This window comes from Peromyscus californicus, unplaced genomic scaffold, assembly GCF_007827085.1.
Source record: "Peromyscus californicus insignis strain IS unplaced genomic scaffold, ASM782708v3 Scaffold_7__1_contigs__length_154581171, whole genome shotgun sequence".
In the NCBI taxonomy this organism is placed as follows: domain Eukaryota; kingdom Metazoa; phylum Chordata; class Mammalia; order Rodentia; family Cricetidae; genus Peromyscus; species Peromyscus californicus.
In genome coordinates, this window is record NW_026294595.1 from 143,819,967 (window position 1) to 143,843,215 (window position 23,249).

At 47.1% G+C, this 23,249-nt stretch overlaps 1 long non-coding RNA gene across 3 annotated transcripts in view; it reads left to right on the plus strand.

Annotated features, from left to right (window-relative positions):
- Positions 1 to 1,527: 1,527 nt before the first annotated feature.
- LOC128101752 (uncharacterized) overlaps positions 1,528 to 23,249 on the plus strand; it is a 36,088-nt gene continuing 14,366 nt past the window's right edge. Inside the window, exons 1-4 of one of the 3 annotated variants that reach the window (XR_008215179.1) lie at positions 1,528 to 2,102; positions 19,504 to 19,571; positions 21,791 to 21,920; positions 22,361 to 22,862. This is a non-coding gene — a long non-coding RNA (uncharacterized LOC128101752). Of the gene's footprint in view, positions 2,103 to 19,503; positions 19,572 to 21,790; positions 22,863 to 23,249 lie in introns of those variants that run through there. The other 2 variants (XR_008215178.1, XR_008215177.1) reach the window with 2 other exon arrangements.

Here is a 23,249-nt window from a genome sequence, read left to right on the forward strand (position 1 = left end):
CCTGCCTCTGCCTCCTGAGTGCTGGGATTAAAAATGCATAACACAATGCCCAGTATAATGTGGTTTCTTTAAAAAAAATTATTACATATTTTAAGATTCTTGTGGGAGTGGGCACAGAATATGTGGAGGTCAGAAGACAACCTTTGAGAGTCTGTTCCCCCGGTCCACCATATGGGTCCCAGGAATCAAACTCGGGTCATTAGGCTTGGCAGCAAGAGCCGCTATCCACTGAGCCATCCCAGGAGCCCCCACAGTGTGTGATATCTGCATTTGTGCATTTAAAATCCTGCAGCAGAGCTTGCACAGGAAGAGCAATCTTGCTTTAGGGCGGTGGCAGGGCTGTGAGGACAGTCCGGGGCTCTCTCTGGGTCTTGTGTTATTAAGCATATTTTCAAAGACAGAGGAAGTGCAGGTTGACAGCTGTTGAAATCCACTATTTTCCATACAAACGAATTTCACTCTTCTGAGAAATCATTTTATCTTCCAAAATCCCCCGCTCAGCGTCACTGCTTGCTCACTTGGGGAGCATTCACTTCCCCCAGAATAAACCCAGCAGCCAGCGTGGAAAAGCCCGCTTTTACATCTGGGGAAGATGCGCTGTTCCAGGAGACCCTTTGCAGCTTTAAAACTCAGAGCTCACCAAATACTCTGACTGCCCACCCCCCCACCCCGGCAAAGTGGGGACGAGGCATTGAATTACCAGCCTGTCACTGACACCACGGCTCTCTCATTCCTTTGAACAGGAGCTGGGCTTAAGAAGAAAGTTTTTCTTAATAAGTAGCTGCTCCCCCTTTGATATGCACATCTGGATACGAGGTCTTATCTGCAGTCAGCTAAGGCTGCTTCCTGAGGGTAAATGATAAAAGAACAACTCAAAATAACAAAAAAGGAATAAAATGTGCCAGATGCCTCAGAAAGCAGGACAATGCGAAAGAAAGCAGCTATTGACAATCGAAGCAATCATTTTGGAGGCTCACTGACTCACGGGTTTTTTTTTTTAAGGGATTAGGAAGGATCGGCTGACAGGCGCTGCTGCCGTATTCTGTTGGAAATTAAGGGGGGAATAACGCCGAGCATGCTATCAATCACTTGGGGGTTAATTTTGCTTCTGTCCTGGTCTGGTTCTGAAGCTTAAAAAAAAAAAAAAAACTTCCCTTTTTCTCTGTCGCCCTCTGTTTAAGCACAGTTAACTCTGAGGCCCCGACTCAAAGATTCTGATTCACAAATTCTCTCAGGAATGACAAAGGGTTTCACACAGACCGAAGGCACCAGGAAACGTGACCCTCGGGTAGAGCCAGCTTCCCACCTTCTGTCCCTTGAGTTTTAAAGCATACGTTGTTCTTTATTCTGGTTCCTTCCGTATCAGATGTGTTTTTTTTCTCTCGATTTCTTTCTCACTTTTGTTTGAAAATATTGTCATGGAAACGTTATGATTCTTCTCAGTTTGGGGACTTTTCCAGGGAGCTTCTGTCCCCTCCTTAATGTGGACTGGTGTGATGTTTTCCGGGTTAGCGTGGAAGGGCAGAATTGGCTTAGGTGATGCCCAAATATGATCTCTCCAGGCTCGCTCGCCTTTGTTCTTTACAAAGGAAGCAAGACCAGCTTGCTTGGTAAACACGTGCTGGGGACTTGAGTAATTCTGTGGCCGATTGTAACTGATATGTTAATAGGCCAGCGAAACTTGGGCTTTACATACATTGCTCCTTAAAGTGGAGACTGCGGATGGTGTGGGGGAGGGAGCGGCAGGGCAGGCTGGGTCCCCTGCACTTTCCTCAGCCTACCCGGCACTGATTCCACATTAACATGCAGCAGGCATGGGAAAATGATAAACTCCTACACCACTGTCATGGCAACTGAAAAAATGGCCGCTTTAGAGGGGTGCGGGGAACGAGGGCCACAGGCAAAGAAAAGCCAAGGCCTGTCTCTTTTTTTCCTGGCTGACATCTGTCGTTTAACATACAAAATTGTATTATCGCGATGATGAAGGCGCGCTGCCCGGCTGGAGCCTCGCCCAGGAATGAAGGGAGTCGGGCTCTGAAGGAGGAGTGAATAAGCCCTCCGACATTTCCACCTAGACGTCCCCCCACCTCTTAGCACTCCAGGTAGGAAAGCTTGGCCCTCCTGGGGAAGGTGGGTGGAGGGAGGAGGGAGGGGGAGAGGCCTGTAAGCACACATCAGTTCTCGTCAATTATCTTCATTTCTCTCCCTCCCCTTCTTTTAAACGTATTTTGGATTTTTCTGAAGTACCAGTGGAGAGGGCTTGTGATCACGGACACAGCAGATGTCGAGCTACGGTTTGCAAACATGGCGGGGGGGGGGCAAGGTTTAAAACGGTTATTGCTGGCCACTGAAAAGGGCGGGAAGGGCTTGCCCCTCCCCCACGGGTCCCAGGACCTTGCTCACATGAGGGATTCCAGCCCAAGAAGTGCTTTTACTTCCTTCCTTCTGTGGCTCCTTCCCGAATTTTTGTAAAGCGATCTATCGCTCACATAGCAATGAAGTGTTTTGGACCGTAGACACTGATATTTATGACTCCCAACGCTGACACGAAACTTCCATATTGCCCAAAACGTGGTACCTGGGGGGCATTTTTTCTTGCATATATGTATATATATTTATATTTATATGATTTTTTTTCTTAACATTAAGTGACTTGGGCTGGCCATATGGCTCAGTGGGTAAAGGTGCTTGCTGCCAAGGCTGATGACCTGAGTTCAATTCCAGGAACCCACTCACAGTGGACGAAGAGAACCAACTTCAAAAAGTCGTCCTCCGACCTCCACGTGTGCTTGCACACACAGTCTCTAGATATGCATGCTTTTTTTTTTAAATGGAATTTTAAATGCAGCAACCTTCAATCACACTTCATGGCTCACACGAGTAACGAGCTCACAGCAGGGGCTCCACACCAGCTGTGGAAGATTGCTACCATCCCCACACCGCCAAACGGAGGCTTTCCAGGAAGGCTGAGATTAAACCCCTCGATAGGGAAGGATCAGATAAGTCCAAACAAAGACCATTTATATAGCTGCCTTCAGTCATCAGCAAAGTTAGCATTTTAAGGTGGGGAAGCAGAAAAACAAGACCAAACCCAGCTTAGAACCACCAGTTACCACCAGTTACCAATCTCAAGTTCTGTAATAATGGGGTCCTGACCAGCACAGGCCTGGGAGGGAACAGAAGCCTAAGGAATGAGAAAGGTCCCAATGGAATTGTTTGTTTTTCCAAACTGTAAAGTCACAAGAAGCCACCAGGGTAAAGCCACAGATAATGTATACTGGGGCTGCAGGGTGTCTCCGATAAGTTGGAGACTTGGCGGAGAGATTTACCTGGGGTGAGGGAAGGAGACCTAGGACATTAGAGACTCAGACCTAGCCAGGAGGGACTGCTGGTTTCCTGGTGTGAAACTGGCCTGGCTCCTGGCCCTTAGATGGCTAAGCAGGGAACGGTGTTGGCCAGTCCGTGACATCTGGGCTAGCCTAGGGGGTGGGGGAATATTTTTTTGCTCCGGGTTTTTTGTTTTCAGCTTCTTGGTTTCATCAGCATAGCTTTTGTCAGAGGGGCCTAGAGTTTGACATTTGCAATTCTAGATTTTTTTCATTCTGCCAGGCTTCTGGAAAGGCAGCCCGCTGGCCTTTTTTTTTTTTTTTTTTTTTAACATATTCATATTTCTTGCATGTCAACTGAGGCAAATACAACCTCCCTGGACTTTCCAGGGAGTGGGGTGAGGGGCTCCTGTGAGATCTGAAAGGCACATCTTTGTGAGTGGGGGGCCAAGTTCTCCCAGGAACCTTTCCTATTCAAATCTCCTCCTGCTTCCTCTCCCCCAGTCTCCACTGGTTTCTGGGGACCTGAACATGCTCCCCAACACAATCCCCCAATCAAGTGGATCCTATTTTATACAGTAGTGTGTGAGAGTCACCCAGGGAGATCACAAAACTTGGCTTGGCTTCGTATTTTCCCGCTCAAGCTCCAAAAATCCAGAAACCAGGAAAGTTCCTCAACAGAAAAAAAGGAGCACATGGAAGTCCGTGTGGTTCTGAAATCACCAGAATCGCTGATAACATTTAAGGCAGCTTCAGAGTCGACCCCCAGCCGGGTCATATCGCTGTGAGGGTCGCCTCCTCAGAGCCTCCGTTGGCAGCAGATTTACCTGAGCTCAGCCTCGGCCTCTCACCTGACTCCAGCTCTCTCTGAGGGTAAGGCCAAGACCAAAAGGCTGAGTGTAGGAATTGAACTGAAAATTCGGTGGGTAAAGACGCTTGCTGTCAAGCTTGGACCTGAGCTGGGATGGTGGGAGGAGAGAGCCACGTCCTGCCGATTGTCCGCTCAGGAAACTGGTGACAGTTAGGAGCTGAACCGTGTCTGCTCCAAATCCACAATGTGACTGTTACCGTAGTTGGAGGCAGAAGCTTTGAGGAGAAAAGTAAGGTTAAACCGATTACTTTTCAGGGCTGGGGAGCTGGCTCCAAGGAATCGAATTTGGGTCCCATCACCCCTGTTGGGCAGTTTACATCGCCCTCTTCTGGTATCACGTGCACATGTGTGGTGTACATACAGATGCACATAAAAAATAAATATAAAATTTAAAAATTAGTTGCTTTTCTCACCACTGTCATGAAAATAACTGACAGAATCGATAGACAGAGGGGTGGAGGATTCATTTTGGTCCAGGGTTTCGGAGGGCCTCAGGTCCCCGTGGTGCACGCATTCAAACAAATACATAAATACACCACCAAGTGGGACAGCCCCCGAAGAACGATACCAAGGTTGTCTTCGGACGCTCTCTGTCCTCCCACACACACATGTGCTGGGCTATAAGACTCTTCTCTAAATAAATAATAAAACCGGTCCCAGCATCCTTGTCCAGTGCTCAAGGTCACAGGATGGCTGCGCAGCCAGGCACGTACTCACAAAGCAGGCACTCTGTGGTCACTTTGGGAAAGAGCACTGTCAGCTCCTCAGGCCCACAAGCCGTGGAGAAGCAGGGTGGAAGCCAGACATCTCTGCCTTCATTTGGCATCCTAACCCAGCAGTTCCCTCAGACTCCCGGAAGAGCAAAATCTAGGACAGTTCGCCCCCTAAATGAGAATAATTACCCTATAGGGTGAGGCTACACCCTGGAGCAGAAGCCTGATCTATCCCCTCAAGGGCATGATGGGGAAGGACTGCTGGGGACCACCTCACAGGACCAGTGCTGAGACAGCGATCAGTCACCAGTCACCCCAGGAAAGCTTCACTGCGTATACTCACCCCTTCCTCCCACTTCCGATTTAAGCCTTAAGGTCATTTAGCAGCCCTGAGGATGGACTTGGGGGCCCCTGAATCCCTTAAGTCTTAATGTGATCACACTGAATAAATCTCTCTCTGCCTTTCACGAAGACCTATTTCTTCCATTGGTGTATCGGGGTACAGGTGACCCACCCTAGGCCTGTTGGGGCTGCCAGAGCCCAGGCTTGTACCCTAAAGATGCTCCTAGCACCCCACAATAATGTCCAAAACAGTAGAAGGAAATCTGTCTTGAACATCTGTCTTCTCCGTGGGGGGAGAAAAAAGCCTTCAGAAAGTGTCTTTTTTTTTTTTTTTAAGATGTATTTATTTTATATGTATGAATGTTTTGTTTGCATGCATGTATGTGTACCACATGTATTCTTAATATTCTTGGAGTTTAAAAGAAGACATGAGGTTTTTTGGAACTGAAGTTATTAATGGTTATGAGACACCATGTGGGTGCTGGAATTTGAACCTGTGTCCTCTGCTAGAGCAAAGAGTGCTCTAAACCTCCAGGTCACCTCCCCAGCCCTGAAGTCTCTTAGTAGGCTCCCCTTCCGTGTTTGTGGTCACAACTGGGTTGCACACTTGCTTCCAGAACAATCTCTGGCAAGGAGTTCTAGGATCTGCAGGTGGCGATGGGCTCTTACCGATGTTTCCAAATTTGATTAGAGGCTGAAAACAGGAGTGGCAGTTGTAGGAGGACAAGGGCAGTAGCCACAGGGTGCTTTCAGGCACCCTTCCCAGGGGAAGCTGAGTGATTTCCGGTCACTTCCAAGTCCCCGGACCTGCTGCTGCACAGCTCACCGGCTCACATTCCATGCCTGAAATGACCAGGCTGATGCATGAGGTGCTCCGCTGGAAGGTGGGGGTCTCCCAGTGCGGCAGCATCCCTGGCCCAGAGGCACCCCGCTGCAGGCCCACTGGGACACTGGAGCCAATGGAGATGAAAACAGATAAATTCGAAGAGGCTTCAGTCTCTATACGAACTGCTTCCCAGAAGGTGGACACTGTTACAGCAGCTTCTTCTGGGACAGAATCCTTCCTCAGCCCTTCTCCTCTGCTTAAAAGTAGCTGGGCAGTGACTGGTCCTGGGGAGATGGCCCAGGGGATAAAGATGTCGGCTGCCATGTCTGACCATGCCTGTACACCTGAGTTGGTTCACTGGGATCCGTATGGTGGATGGAGAGAACCGACTCCCGAAAGTTTTGCTGTGTCTTCCACATGCGCTCTGTGGCATTTATGCGCTCATATACAAAACAAATAATTTTTTTTTTTAAAGTAGGAGGCTGGAGAGATGACTCTGGTTAAGAGCACTAACTGTTCTTCCAGGGGACAGGGGTTCAAGACCCAGGTTCAATTCCCAGCACCCACATGGCAGCTCACAACTGTCTGTAACTCTAGTTCCAGAGGATCTGACACCCTCACACAGACATACATGTAGGCAAAACACCAATGCACACACACACACACAAAAAAAATTTAAAAAGTAGCTAATGATTAATGAGCAATGAGTTCAGAGCCATCTTCCTGTTTTCCTTAAAGATTAATGTGTGTGTGTGTGTGTGTGTGTGTGTGTGTGTGTGTGTGTACGTACTTGCACTACCTGTGTGCAGGCACCCACAGAGGGAGATGGGGGGGTGGATCCCCTTGAGTTGGAGTTATAGTTGGTTGGTCACCACTGCGTGGGTGCTGAGAACCAAACCCCAGGAAGAGCAGGAAGTACTCTTCATCACCTAGTCATGTCTGCAGACCCCTCCTCCTCCTCCTCCTCCTCCTCCTCCTCCTCCTCCTCCTCCTCTTCTTCTTAAAAGAGAATGAAGAGAAATGAGCAGACCGTGCTCTGGTCACTTTCTCCCCAGCCTACACCATGCACCAGCCACAACGGGAGAAGCAATCACTTCCAATGGAGAAGGGAACTGTGGAAGGTGGCGTCTAGTTCTTAGCTTTGCATCTTTTTGGTTGTTATTTATTATTTATTTATTTATTTATTTTTGGAGACAATCCCTTGATAAGTAGCCCCAGCTGGCCTGGGACTCAAGATCCTCCTGCCGACCTCCCAAGACTAGAATTCCAGGCATGCACCCAGCTAGGTCTCTGTACTTTGGAGAAGGCTTTCCTCCGGCTGCTTCCCTTTACCCAGTTGAAGATGTGAGGTTTTGATAGTGGAAGGGAGGCTGGGAGGATCTGGCTGGGGATGGCAATACTAACGCTGCTGCTGGTGTGGTTGCCATAAGCGAGGCATCACACAAAGCAGTTTCTTGTATAACACTGGGGTTCCACTTGGGGACCCCTAGCACCCCAATACTCGTGAGATACAGGCAAGGGGATCAGGAGTTCAAGGATAACCTCACCTACACAGGGAGTTGGAGGCCAGCCTTGGCTATGTGAGACCCTGTTTGGAAACAATATGATGAGGAGATGGTTCAGTGGGTACAATACTTTTTGTTTAAGTATAAGGACTTGAGTTTGGAGGCCCAGCACCCACATAAGGAAAAGCTAAGCATGACAGTGTGTTCCTGTAACCCTGTGCTGGAGGCTTGGAGCTCAGATGGATCCCAGGGTCTCTCTCACCAGCCAGTTCAGTCAAAAGGGTGGGCTCCGGGCTAAGAGAAAGGCCCTGTGTCACAAAGCAATAAAGTGGAGGCCATTAAAGGAAGATGCTATCAGCAGCCTCTGGCCTCCATACTGTCATGCTGGAGTCCTGATGAGCAAGCATACACACATACACACACGTGTGTGTGCACACACATATGCATGGACACACATACCACCACCACCACCACTAGCAGACTGGGATCCCAACCTGGGTTGCTGTGGACCCTTCAACTGTAGAGTAAATCTTTTTCCACGCCCGTTTTACAGGCATAGAAGCTGTGGAGTAAAGAATTCCAGTGGGAGACCCAACATTGGGGAGCCGCTCCAACAAAGAGTGCACAGTGAAGTGTGTCTCTCCTAGGACATGTCTGGGTCCCCATCCCCACACTGCTGAGCAGGGGGCTGGTTTGAAAGAAGGGTACAGAAGCTGTGATTAAGTGGGGAGGGGTCTTGGAATGAGAATTATAGGGGCAGACCATCAGTCCAGTGATAACCAAACCTGTAAGAGGAAGGAAGAGACAGAGCCTGGAGAAGATACTGAGTCATGGTCCCAGGCCAAGGCTGTCTGGAGCCAGAAGGAGAGGGACTAGGCAAGAATGTTTGCCTAGAGCACCGGGTGAGCACTGACCCCAGTGTTGCCCTCCGGGTCAGGCTTATGTTTCTACAGTGTGAGAATAAACCCTGTTGTTCCGAGCCAAACTGTCTGTGGGAGATTGTTACAGAAGCTCTGGGAGAAAGCCCAGTGTGACTGGCAATCACCAGGTCTTTTCATCATCTTCAGCCCTCAAGGCTTGAACTACAGAAGCATCTGTGAGGACACTGTGCTGGAGGTTGAGAGGGGTGCATACCGAATGCTTTCATGTAAACCAGAAGGGTCTAATTAGAGTGCCTGCATGCGATAAGGAGTGTTTGGCAAGACCTGGAGTATTCTCCTCCCCCTCTTCTTCGTCCTCCTCCTTCTCTGTTCTTTTTGTTTTTTCTAGATAGTTTCTCTGTGAAGCCCTGACTGTCCAGGAGCTCGTCATGTAGACCAGGCAAGTCTTGAACTCATAGAGATCCACCCCCCTCAGCATCCTCAATGCACCACCATACCAGCTTCGACCATACCACTTAAGTAATATGATAACCTAGATGGTGTGACCATTTTGATGCAAAGCTCTTTTGGTTTGTCTGATAAAAGCTGGCAGAGCTGCATTTTGCAGGACCTATGGATAGAGTCTTGTCCAAGCTGAGGGCCTTTGTGGTACCCTCAGGGCATGGCCTTTTCCTAAGCCCCATTGGACATGGATTGGTGACCTGAACAAGGTTGTGTCCATGTTGGCTCTCGGTGACACCTGGTGAAGCGATAAAGTTTGCTCAAATGACTCCGGAAAGTTGAATTAACTACTATTCATATTTGACCTTTATTTATTTAGATATTCAGTTTATTATTTATTTAGAGAAGAGTCTTATAGCCCAGGTTGCCTTTGAGTTCACTATATAGCTGAGGCTAGCCCTGAACTGCTGATCCTCCTGCATCTCTCTCCCAGGTGCTGAGATTATAGCCTAGCTACATGTTTGCTGGCTCCCTCGCTCCCTCCCTCGCTCATTCATGTAGCAAGTATTCTTTGAGCTCACGTTTGTGAGCCTGACTTTGTATCCGGGCTATGATGTCACATCCTGTCATTTCGGGCCTCTCTCTTCCAGTTTATTGACTTAGTCCTGTTCCAACCACTTTACCCGTTCACTCACTCGTTCACTCAGTCTGTGGGGGAAGGTAATCTCCTTAGCATCCCTATTTCCCTCCCTCCCTCGTTCCCTTTCCCCCTTCCTTCTCTTTCCTCTTTCATTCTCTCTTTTCTTCTTTCTCCAGCTTTGTCGAGGTATACATGGCAATATCACATAGTTTGCAGGTGACGAACCCAGGTACAGGGCCTCTGGGCGCTGCCAAAGTCCTCTGGGGGCAGGATTTAAAATCTAAACAGTCATTCCAGAGAGCGGGATTTTAGTCAATGTTCCTAACCACCCCTCCAGCTGGGCATGGTGATACAATGCAGGCCGGAAATCCAGCCTTCAGAAAGGCTTCCCTTTCACAGGGCCAGGAGAGTCCCAGGTCAGCCTGGGCTAGCAGCTTGTCCTTCCTGTGCCCCAATTTTTCATTTATTTATTTGGTTTCTATTTTTTTTTTTTTTTTTTTTTTTTGAGACAGGATTTCTCTGTGTAACAGCTCTGGCTGTCCTGGAACTCACTCTGTAGACCAGGCCAGCCTGGAATTCACAGATATCCACCTGCCTCTGCTTCCCAAGTGCTGGGATTAAAGGACTGAGCCGCCACCACCCCCTGGCTTGTTTGTTTGTGTTTTGAGTTTACCTATGCTCTCTTAATTAGATTAATGCCAGTACATTTTACATATTAAGTCAGGGACAAAGTCTGAGTAATTGATCCAGGCAAAATTATGCCTTTTTTCCATGAGAGCAGGCTGGTCACCAAGCAAGTAAAATGAGACCTTGACACACAGCTGAGTCAAATAATGTAAGAATTTGTGTGTGTGTGTGTGTGTGTGTGTGTGTGGTGTGTGTGTGTGGGGGGGGGGGGGAGGGTGTGTGTGTCTGTGGCAGACAAGATTGGAGGCCCTGTGAAATGGCTCAGTGGGTTAAGGTGGGTGTCTGCTGTCAAGCCAGACCACCTGAATTTGATCCCTGGGACCCAAAGGGTGGAAGGAAAGAACCAGCTCCTGCAAGCTGTCCTCTGACCTCCACACACGTCGACACACACACGTGCCCACACTCCATTCACATACATATGCAAATAATAAAACAAAAATATAAAGGAAACTTTTAATAAAGAGTAGAAAAGTATCTTAAAGATAAAAGGAAAAGAAAAAGAGAACACGCAAAGGTTCTGGAGACAAATGAGACGTGATAAAAATCATCGAGCTCGCTAGGAACACGGGCTTGTTTTCCGGGACCAAATGGAACTTCCTGACTAAACTTAGGTTTCATTGGGCTGAACATCATGTCCACCATGCTTAGAAAGTTCCTATCTACCTCCTTCCTGTGAGCTTCGGGATCCTTCCGTATCTGTTTCCCACTTTGGGACTTTCGGGATGGAATTCACTGTGTGTGAGACATCTCTATTTCCATTTTAAGGCTGGAGAGTGTGAGGGATTTTTCCCCCTCTAGGCAAATGAAATCGAGTAAGCACTGGGTCTTGTAAGCCGTTTGCCCACGTTTCCCCTCTTCTGCTAGTGTTTAACGAAGGGCAAAGTTTGTTTTGTTCCCCCAACATTTTAATTGCCACTTAGATGTCTATAGGCTGTAATTTTGCTGCTATGTAAATTACATCACCAGCAAGGAAACTCAGCAAACAGTATTTATTTCCTCCCTCCCCCTCAGAGACCGTTCCTTCTAGAAATGCAGGAACTAACAAAAGCAAGACTCAGCTCCCAGCCCCACCTCATGATTGGATATTTAGCCGGTCCCCAGAGGAAAAGACAGACAAAAGTGATATAAACCGTAGGTGGCTTCTTGGCTCTTTTTGAGAATCCAGTGAGCAATATGTCACACACACACACACACACGCACACACACACACACACACACACACACACACACACACACACACACAGAACTGCCTTGTCTAAGCCAAGCCACCAATGGCTACAGGATGAAGATTCTAGAAATGGGAGCCGTTGGTGGCTTGACAGTACATTCCCGCAGCAGGAAGCTGCTGTGTTGGGTGAGGGTTGGGACATGCTAGTCAACTGCACATGGAAATTAAATGGAGGCCTAGCTTGATTTTTATTCCTGGTTAAGAATGCTTATTATATACGTTCAACTGAGAGGGACTCAGAACCTACCCCCATCCCCAGTGCCTCCCACAGGATCAAAGTTTATTTTCATTTGATTAAAAGCTATGTAGGTGGTCTCAGGCTGCAGTGGCCCTCCTTCGATCCCAGCCTCTTTCCTGGTGCTCAACATTGCGCACCCGCACACCGCCCCTGCCCTCTAGGATCTCATATGGCCCATGCTGGCCTCTAAGTCACTATGTAGTGGAGGATGATCTTGAACTCCTGCCTCTACCAATGCCTGGTTTATGTGGTGCTGGGGATTGGACCTAGGGCCTTATGCATGTGAGGGGTGCACTCTACCCACTGAGCCACATCTCCGGTCACTTCTTCACACATTTTACTGATCTCATGGCCTCCGGATGATAGCATCTATGCCGAGGCAGCAAGAGATAAGAAGGGAAAAGGGAAACAAAAACAAAAACAAAAAATTAAAAAAGCTGGGCGGTGGTGGCGCACGCCTTTAATCCCAGCACTCGGGAGGCAGAGCCAGGCGGATCTTTGTGAGTTCGAGGCCAGCCTGGTCTACAGAACGAGATCCAGGAAAGGCACAAAGCTACACAGAGAAACCCTGTCTTGAAAAAACCAAAAAAAAAAAAAAAAAAAAAAGAAGAAGAAGGAGAAGGAGAAGGAGAAGGAGAAGGAGAAGGGGAGGCTGGAGAAATGACTCGGTGGTTAACGGTGTTGCTGCTTTCCAGAGGACCTGAGTTCAATTCCAGGGGATCTGACACCCTTTTCTGGCTCCCATACCAGGTACACGATGCACAGACATACATGCAGGCAAAACACCAATACACATAAAATTAAATAAAAAAGTTTCTTTTTTAAAAGAATAAAGACTCGGATCAGTTGGAGTCTGCTGTCTTGACTTCCAGTTCAATAAGCCCTCAGCTTTCACCTCAGCTGCCACCATGCTTGCTATTTGCTCAGCCCCACCCCTACCCCCCAAGAGACAGGATCTCACTATGTAGCTCTGTTTGTCCTAGCTCTCACTAGTAGACCAGGCTAGCCTTGAACTCAACTCACAGAGATCCGCCTGAGGCTGACGTTTTTTTTTTTTTTTTAAGGATTTATTTATTTATTCTCTGCTGCAAGTATTCCTGCAGGCCAGAAGAGGGCGCCAGATCTCATTACAGATGGTTGTGAGCCACCATGTGGGTGCTGGGAGTTGAACTCAGGACCTCTGGAAGAGCAGCCAGTGCTCTTAACCCCTGAGCCATCTCTCCAGCCCCCATCATGCATCTTTATCCGTCTGGAACCATGAGCCCAAACAGCCCCTTTTTGCTCTAAGTTCCCTTGACCATGGTGTTTTATCACAGCGACAGAGAAGTAACAAAGACACCAGGCACTAAAGAAGTCCCTCACTGGGCCTGGCAGGATGACTCATCAGCTAAAGGCACCTGTCTCCAAGCCCAGCCACCTGAGTCGGATCTCCAGGCCTCACAGGAGAACGGAAGGACAGAACCAACTCCCACAAGATGCTCTTTGACCTCCATGTGTGGGCTGTGGCAGCCACCCCCCACCCCCTGATGTGTGTGTGTGTGTGTGTGTAAAGGAAAAGTGTAAAAGTGTTCACAACATATCAAACTACCCACCTTGCAAGAGCTCATAGAGCTCTGTACTCACCTAGGGTCCAATAGGTCGGAAGGAGCCCACAGCAGAGGGCCCAGAAACTTCTCTGAGAGGCCACAGAGTAAGACGGGAGGTTGGAGTGGTTATGAAATTTGGCATTCAGCAAACATGAGATGTGATTTTAGTAGCTGTGTGTATTATCTTTTTTTTTTTTTTTTTTTTTAAGATGGGGCTTTCTCTGTGTCACCCTGGCTGTCCTGGAACTCTCTCTGTAGACCAGGCTGGCCTTGCAGAAGTCCACTTGCCTCTGCCTCCCGAGTGCTGGGATTAAAGGCACGCGCCACTACTGCCCTGGGGTTGAGAAAAGGTAACCTTTAAAAGATGCTGTGTGGAATGCAAGCAAGACTTTCCGTTTTTAGTTGCTATATTGCCTTTCTCTCTTTCATTATGGACTCAGGTCACCCAGGCTGGCCTCAACCTCACTGTTGTAGCTGAGGATGATCTTGAACTTCTGCATTTCTGGTCCTCTTTCCTGTTTCTACCTCTGGGGAGCTGGTGTTGCAGATGTCCTCCACTGTTTATGTGGTGCTGGGGGTGGGGCCCTAGGGAGCACTCATCTATGTGAGGCCTACAGGCTACAGACTGAACTATAGCCCCTCTGACCTTTTGAGTCTCCTAAGTCTTTGTGGTGGGGCTGGTCTGAGAGGGGAGGGAAGCTTGAAGCATGTGAAGCTAATAGCATTGTTCCTACCTGTGATGGGACAGATGTCTCCAGACATTGTTGTAGGGCCCATTGGGTGGGTGCCAGTTTTACCTGGTGACCAGGCACAGTGACACTTGCTATTTTAGCACTTGGGAGACTGAGGCAGAGGGGTTGTAAGTTCAAGGCCAGCCTGAACCACATAGAGAAATCTTATTTCAAAGAAAACAAACAGTCCATAGTTGATATGGACTTTTGTTTCTTAATATACATATTGAAATATATAGTTATATTTACATAATCACATATGTATGCATAGTACAAACATGTAATATGTTATATATTTATACATGTATATACAACAAAATACCATTGTAATCGATATAAAAACTGTATATATAACAAAAGATATATAATATATAATTACAAATGAAATGGGAAGCATATAGAAATATTTGTATAGAACATTCAAAAACTCAAAGAAAAGATTTGTGTGTCTCTTTCTATATGGAAAGCATTGGTAAGGATAGTCTAAAAGTTAAGAAAAAATTAAAAAGCCACATATATGGAAAGGAAAAACTTAAATAAACAAAAGGCGATTCAAAATCCAAGTCACGGTGACATGGGGTCTAACTTCTACCAAGACCAAATGTGGGCCAGACGGGATGAGCTGGCCACACAGAGGAGTGTGGTTTGTTCTGGGCAAAGTGTGTGCATCTATGTGTGTGTGCACATGTGTGAATGTGTGTGGTATACGAATGTGTGGCTTGTGTCTAGTGTATGTGTGTAGTGTGTGTATGGTATTGTGTGGTGTGTGTATGTAGCATATGAGTTTGTGTGTGTAGTGTAGTGTGTTGTGTGGTATGTGTGTGGTGTATATGTGTGGTATGTGTAAGTGTGTGTGTGTGTGTGTGTGTTATGTAGGTAGAAGTTTCTGTTCCACCATCAACTCCAAAATACCTGGCAGCAGCTTCCCAAATAATTGACTTGGAGGCTTAATATTATTTATAGATGCTTGGCTGGTAACTCAGGCTTATTACTAACTAGCTCTTACACTTAGGTTAACCCGTAATTCTTATCTCTGTTTAGCCACATGGCTTGGTACCTTTTCTCAGTGCAGCATGCTCATCTTGCTTCCTCTGTGTCTGGCTGGAGACTCCTGACTCCGTCCTTCCTCTTCCCAGAATTCTCCTAGTCTGCTCTCCCCACTTACACTTCCTGCCTGGCTACTGGCCAATCAACATTTTATTAAACCAATTCGAGTGACAAATCTTTAAAGTGTACAAGAGCATTATCCCACAGCAGTGGTGTGTTGTGTGGTATGTGTGTGGCGTATGAGTGTGTGTATGGTCTATGTATGTGGTGTGTATGTAGTGTATTGTGTGTGTGGTGTATGAATGTGTGTAGACCTGTGGCTGTAGACCTGCTGGTATGGACATCTGGTGTTTGGAAGGCCCTGAAGGACAAACATCCCCAACGATGGAGTCCACGTTCAGAGAGAATCCATCTCCCTTTCTGTCATAACTCAAGGGTAAGGAAGCATTACCACAGGCACACTGTCATCATTCAGAGTTCAGCAATGGACTGCAACAACTCTTCTAGTTCCTCCTCTTTTGTGCCCCTCTCAGGCACAGAGTCTGGTGCCTTGGCTCCTGGGTGGCTTCTTGGTGAGGACCGACAGTGATGATGCTAAAATTCCTTCCCCAGTGACATAAAAACTTCTGCCATCCTCCTGTGGTCCCAACAACAAACCTGGATACAACTCCACTAAAATTCCCCTGGGAGAACCATAAATTTATGAGGCTTCTAACAGAACATGGCTGATGGGGTAATGGGCAGGAGCCTGGGTGACATTAAAGCAGCCACAATGGGAGGTCTGGACCCAGCAGGGATGACAGCTTCCCCTTGGCTGCATAGATAGGAAAACCCCCCCACACCCCTCCCCGCCCTCCACCTCCCACCCCTGCTCTTTCACCACCTACAGCCTCTAGCTCCTCCCACAAGACCCCTTGCCATTAGAGCAGAATTGTATAACTGGTCGTGGGTGGTGGCTGGATACCCAGGTGAGGGGTCTTCCCTTCCTTCTCCTTCTATGGGAGTTCAACAATTGACAGGCCCTGTTGGGATGATCTTTTGGGAGCAGGCCAAGCCAAACTCCTGAAGATGGCGGCAGTTTGGCCTGGAGGACAGCTGGCACAACAGCGGGTGACTGTGAAGAAGTCCCAGACATTAGGGGACACTGAGAGACAACAATGATGGTAGTTGTCCTGCACCCAGTGTTTTCATGTGTCCTGTCCTGAGTGCAATACAAGCTCCTTTTGTCTTCATAGAAAGTTCAGGAAGCCAGGTTTGGTGGTGCTGTATGACCAGCACTTGAGAATCGGAGGCAGGAGAATTGTAGGCTGGTGACCAACCTGGGATACATAGGAGAACCTTGTCTCAAAAACCAACCAACACAGGGGATGGGGGGTGGGGTGGGGTGGGGATGGGGGGGTGGCGCACGCCTTTGATCCCAGCACTCAGGAGGCAGAGCCAGGCAAATCTGTGTGAGTTCAAGGCCAGCCTGGTCTATAGAGCAAGTTCTAGGACAGGAGCCAAAACTACATGGAGAAACCCTGTTTCGAAAAACCAAAACCAAACCAAACCAAAACAAAACAAAACCAACCAACTATCAGTGCAAACTCCCAGAAGATGATATGTTGCATGAGGGAATTTAGGCATAGTGAGGAGAAGCCACAGGTTCCCTAGCTGGCAGGGGACCGTTAGGGTGTGAGCCCAGGCTATTCAAGAGCTGAGGCTTCACTCTGGACCAGTGGGTCTCAAAGGTGATTGTGGGTGAAAGCATTTTGCCATACACACACAGAAGCACACACAAAGTAAAATAAATCTTGGAAAATGTGTCTCAAGGAAAATTATTAAAACCACACATACACTAACATCTTGACAGATGTAATATTTAAGTCTACATATTTTTCTATTCTGCCAATTCACACTGACCAGAAGGGATGAAAAGTGAGTTCAGTTTTGCCAAAATGATGCAAACTGCTGTCTAGAAGAATCTAAATGAATCAAGATGGAATAAAACAGCACCACAAGTTAAAAGTGAGCTATTTTATTTTACTGAGGCAGGGTCTCATGTAGCTCAGGCTGGCCTTGAATTTGCTATGTAGCTGAGGATAGCCTCGCCCTTCCTCACACTCCTGCCTTCACCACCCGAAAGGGATTACAGACCCGAACCACCACCAGTGATCACACTGAGGCATTCATGTACTCTAGGCAAGAACCCCACCAAGTGGGTACATTCCACCTCCACCCCACATATCTTTAAATGTCTCAAATACACTCTGAGGAAAATCCCTCTGTGTTTATCTCTCTTCCTGACAGACAAAATGTGAACAGGAAAATGTGTCTTGTATTTGTTCTCTAACAAATGTAGCTTTTTCTTTTTAAATATTGATTACATTGTGTGTGTGTGTGTGTGTGTGTGTGTGTGTGTGTGTGTGTGTCCACACTTACATGCACTCATTCCTGTGTGGAGGTCAGAGAACAATTTTTGGGAGTAATTCTCTGCTTCCATGTGGGTCCCATCGATGAAACTCAGGTCATCAACCTCAGCAGCAAGTGCCTTCACACGCTGAGCCATCTCCACAGCCCAGATGAAGCATTTTCAGAGCCGACAACCCAAGGTTCAACTTTCAGAGGATCTGTTGCCTGGTTCACTCATCCATCTCAGCATCGGACTCAGAATCTGACACGTAATTGACACTCATGTTCGTAGTCTGTATAGAGGAGGAGGAGAGTGTCATCTAATATTCTTGGTTTTACAAGACTGAAGACATTAACTTGGCAGTGAACTCTTCCTTAGCATGGGTGAGGGCCTGGGTACAACACTACCCCCCCCCCACACAAACACACACACACATACACACACACCATACCACACCTTTTCCAAGACAAGCCAGGAATGGAGGTGCACACCTGTAATCCCAGCACTCAAGAGGTGGAGGCAGGAGAATAATTGTATGTACAAAGTTTGGTCTATCTAGTGAGTGCCAGCCCATCCAGGTACAAAATGGAACCCTATCTAAGATAACAAATAAGAAAACACACACACACACATACAGTCTGGCTGTGGTTTTACACTTTAGTCTTGGTGATTGGGAGGCAGAGGCAGGAAGATCTCTATGTGTTCCAGACCTGTCTCAAAAACAAAAATTAGGGGCTAGAGAGACGGCTCAGTGGTTAAGAGCACTGACTGCTCTTCCAGAGGTCCCAGGTTCAATCCCCAGCACTGACATGGCAGCTCACAACTGTCTGTAACTCCAGTTCCAGGGGATCTGACACCCACGGCAAAACACCAATGCATATAAAAATAAAATAAATAAATTAAAAAACAAAAACAAAAATTAATCTCAGCTCTTGGGAGGCAGAGGCAGGTGGATCTCTGAGTTTGAGGCCAGCCTGGTCTACAGAGGGAGATCCAGGACAGCCAGAGATGCAGAGGAACCCTGTCTTGAAAAACTGAAAAAAGAAACAAACCATCACTACCACCACAACAAAAATTAAACAAATCTCCAACTCAGCAAATAACAGCAATAACAAAATTTCAGAGCCAGTATAAGAGAATGTAAGGTATCATTTAAATACTGTGGTTAAAGGGAGTATGGGCTGGCTTTCCTTCACTACTAATTTTTCAGGAGTACTAGCTAAGAAGCAATTTGCAAGTTACTAGCTGAGATTCAAATAAGTTATTTCTCACCTCGGCTCTCTCCAGCCAGGCCCCCTTTCCTATTGCTTTCATCCGCGAAGCAAGACCCTGGCTTTCATCCTGCTGCCGTTTAAAACAGGAGCGGATGTTTCCGGGAGTAATTAGTGCTTATTTAGTACGAGGGCCCCGAAGGCTGGAAGGGCCGCGCGTCTGAATTGTTAACAGGCCAAGCGGTGAAAAACAGCGAAGCATTAGCAGATAGCGTAAATAGTCAGGCCTGACCTCGGAGGGGCAGGGAGAAGTAAACACCCGGCTCCCAGCACTGACCGATTTAGGTCTCCGCAGCAGCCTTAATTTCCTTTCAGAGGGTGTATCCTTAGCATTCCAGGATGAGTGGCTGGGGGCTTCGGAGAGGGGGTCCCCTGCCATGGAACTGTACCACATGTAGATGGCTTCAAGAAGGAAAAAAGAAAGTATTTCAGGAGCCAAATGATTCAGGAATGGTTCCATAATTAACTATGGAAGTATTTGGACATCAAATCTACACACACACACACACACACACACACACACACACACACACACACAAACCACAAACACACACACATACACACCCTGATTGGTGGTAGGCTTTGGAGAGTGACACAGCCTGATCTTATAAAATGGAAATCTGGGGGCAATATTTCTGATTGGCTCAACCAAATGATAAACTTTTCTTTTGTAAAATATATGTTAAACTTGATAGCTTGTATTCTTTCAGATTTCCATCCACTAAAAAAAATTGGGCAAGACCCCTCCCCACAACACACACACATTTTAATTTTCTAGGCATGTTTGGCTGCTGTTAGTTCAACCTCCTGTGGATTCTGAATAATTTTCTTCAATTCATTTTTAAGGTAAGAATTCTGTATCTAGTTTTGATTACGAAAAAAAAAAATTTCTTTGGGCGATCTCCAAATCACTCTAAGACCCAGGGGGATGGTGCTTCAGCACCAAAACAAATTTGTCACAAATCATCGTATAAAAGAACAGCAGGACCTAAGCCGGGGCTCAGGGGCCGCTGGCATTCATCCCTCCTCTGTTTGGGAAACTCCACCCTCCCCCTGCCATGTTCAATATCTAATTGGCATTCTGACCCTTGAGATGACTCAACATCTGTGACTGGGGTGCGTCCTGGAGACCCTTTGTTCCCTGAAGCCGAGTTCAAGGGGCTCTCCACGGAGACACAGGGCTCCCGCAGGCCATTGTGTGCTCCAGCCTCATGGAGCCCACACGGAACTTTTGTGGGTCCATATGGAAAACTGAGCGCGCTCCACGGTCCCACCAAGCCATGCTCTACTGGCTTAAATATTAGGGACAACCAGAGGACAGGGCAGTGACACTTCAATTTACCTTCTCGTCTATGGCTTTTTTTTATAATAATTTATTTTTATTTTATGTGCATTGGCCTGCATGTACGTCTATGTGGGGGTGTCAGATATTGGAGTTATAGACAGTTGTTAGCTGCCATGTGGGTGCTGGGAATTGAACCCCGAGTCCTCTGGAAGAGCAGTCGGTGCTCTTAACCACTGAACCACCTCTCCAGCCCCTCTTTTATGGATTTTATCACCGTGTATTAGCTATATATAATAACGGGCTTCATTATTATACATACATATGTATAAATATTATGTATTTAATCATATCCTCTCCCTCCCTCCCTCCCTCCCCACCTCCCTTTGAGACAGTCTCACTACGTAGCCCTGCCTGGCCTGGAACTCATGGAGATCCACGTGCCTCAACCTCCTGAATGGCATAAAAGATGTGTACTACCACATCTGGCATAAATATTTTATTTTAATTCATTTATTTATTTTTTTCTTTGAGACAAGGTTTCTCTGTGTAGCCCTGGCTGTCCTGGAACTCGCTCTGTAAACCAGGCTGGCCTTGAACTTACAGAGATCCACCTGCCTCTGCTTCCTAAGTGCTGGGATTCCCAAGTGCCGCCACCACCCGGCAAATATTTTATTTTTATTTGTTATTTATGTGTATGTATTGGTACCTTTCAGAAGCCAGAGAAGGTTTCCAGTTCCTTGAAGCTGGAGTTACAGGCAGTTGTGAGCCTTGGAATATGAATTTTAGGAACCAAACTCAGGTCCTCTGGGAGAACAGCAAGTGATCTCAATTGCTGGGCCAGCTCTCCAGAGGCTTTACTCTGTCGTTTTCTACCTGTGATATCCAGCAAGTCACTGGTGTGCGTGTGTACGCGCGCGATCTCGTTTAGGAAACAAGAATGAGTGTTTCCATGAGTCCTCAGTGACAGATGGAGGTCATATCCATGAAACTCAGCACCTAAAAGAAATAAGAAATCCATGAGGAATGAGATTTCAAAATTTGAGATTAAAAACAGAGTGGGCAAGCTTTTACTGGGTGAGTTTTGGGCCTCTTGGGATGAAGTGACTAACAAGAATTAATATTATAAACCCATTTTCCCCCTCCCCAACCCCAGGGCCTTGCACATGCTGGACATGATATCACTGTTTAGATAAAAATATTCAGATACTCCAAATCATTCTTTTCTTCTTCTTCCTTTTTTCTTTTGTTTTTCAAGACAGGGTTTCTCTGTGTACCAGCCCTGGATCTTGCTCTGTAGACCAGGCTGACCTCAAACTCACAGAGATCCGCCAGCCTCTACCTCCTGAGTGCTGGGATTAAAGGCGTGAGCCATCACACCTGGCTCCAAATTCAGTATTTCTTAAGATTTTGCATGACGTGTTGCTTCAGTTCCTGTATGTGCCCTTTCCTTAGGAGATTATTTATTTAATTTTATTTATTAGTAGAGTGTATACATTTGCCCATGCACATATGCACATAGGTGCCAGGGCTAAGTGTGGCGGTCAGAGGACAACTCCATGGTGCCCGTCCTCTCCTTCTGCCTTCATGAGGGCCACAGGGCTCAGTGCCTGTGTGGCAGGTGCTTTTGCCCACGGAGCCGCCTGGATGCTGTGAGATCGTTTTATTTCATCTCTTGTTTTATTTGGCTATTTGACACAAGGTCTCACATTGTGTATGTAGCCTTCTCTGTAGGCCAGGCTGGTCTTGAACTTGTAGCAATCCTCCTGCCTTTGACTTTCAGGGCCTGAGATACCCACATACTGCACCATGCCTGACTCATCCTACACTCTGTTACACATACTAAAATGAACAACAACTACGGCCTAGGATGTCTGCCTACCCTGGATTTCATGGGATCAAGTCCAAAGAAGGTTGCTCTCTGTATTTAGTTATCTTAGCCTTTCAATGTGAGAACTCACCGTGGGGTTGGTTGGCATGGATGGCGGACTGTGGGCTTCCCAAAGTCTTCAGCTTCCCTGGCCTTCAAGCATGAAACACAAACAAACAAACAAACCCCCACCTTTTTTCCAACCGTGTTTATCCAAGAGAAAAGCCAGCAGCCCTGTGAAACTTGTGGACTGGGCGTTGGGAAGGTTGGGATGGGCCTGGCTCGGTGCAGCACCCAAAGCCTCCTTCTGGCCTAGCCTGGCCTCCAGGTGCTGGGCCTCCAAGCCCCTCCGTTCATTGTTTACTGCCCTCCTGGGGTCCTAATCCCCTGTCAATCAGGGAGGGATGTTCTGGGAGCCAGGCCTGCATAGCATCCCCGTCTCAAGGGCCCTTTGATACATTTTATCTCTGCTTATCCCTACAGACGCACCGTGACCCTCTGCCAGTCACAGCCTCCCGAGGACTGACACCCCTTGTTTGGATGGGAAATGGGGAATTTTCTTTTCTTGGACAGAAATCATTGTTGATCCGATAAGACCTTTGCTAGGAAATTGTCAAACCATCAGTGCCTGGCGTCCTGGAGGCAACGGCCGTGGCCAGCACTAAGCGACCTTGTTGGTTCATTTTCTCTGGAACTTTCCCCACTGGTCAAAGCCCAGGACTCAGTTATGTTTAACTTTCTGGTAGACGGTAGGGGAGGGTGGAGGAGCAAGAATCATGAATGAGTAGGGTTTGTAATATATGCTAAAGATAAAAATGATCACAGGCTTATATTTTGATGTTCAACTGTTAAGGGCTCATGCAAGGAAAAAAAGTCAGAGCTCACTCTGCTCTGTTATACAATAAATATAAATGTAGTCATGTTAATATCAAACTAAGCGCTTGGTTGAATTTTTTTTAAATAAATCTTTCTTTGGTATAATCTATTTATTTTTATTTTATGTGCATTGGTGTTTTGCCTGGAATTGGAGTTACAAACAGCTGTGAGCTGCCATGTGGGTGCTGGGAACTGAACCTGTGTCCTCTGCAAGAGCAGCCAGTGCTCTCAACTGCTGAGTCATCTCCCAGCCCCCAAAGTGCAATGTTTCTGTCTTTTTTTTTTTTTTCTTTCAAGGCAGTCTCACTAGATAGCCCTGCCTGTCCTGGAACTCATTTGTAGCCCAGGCTGGCCTCAAACTCACTGAGATCCACCTACCTCTGCCTCCCGAGTGCTGGGATTAAAGGTATGCACCACAATGGCCAGCTTGGTTGAAATTTTTACTAGCTACTGATGATTTTATTTATTTATTTATTTATTTAGTGGTTTTTCGAGA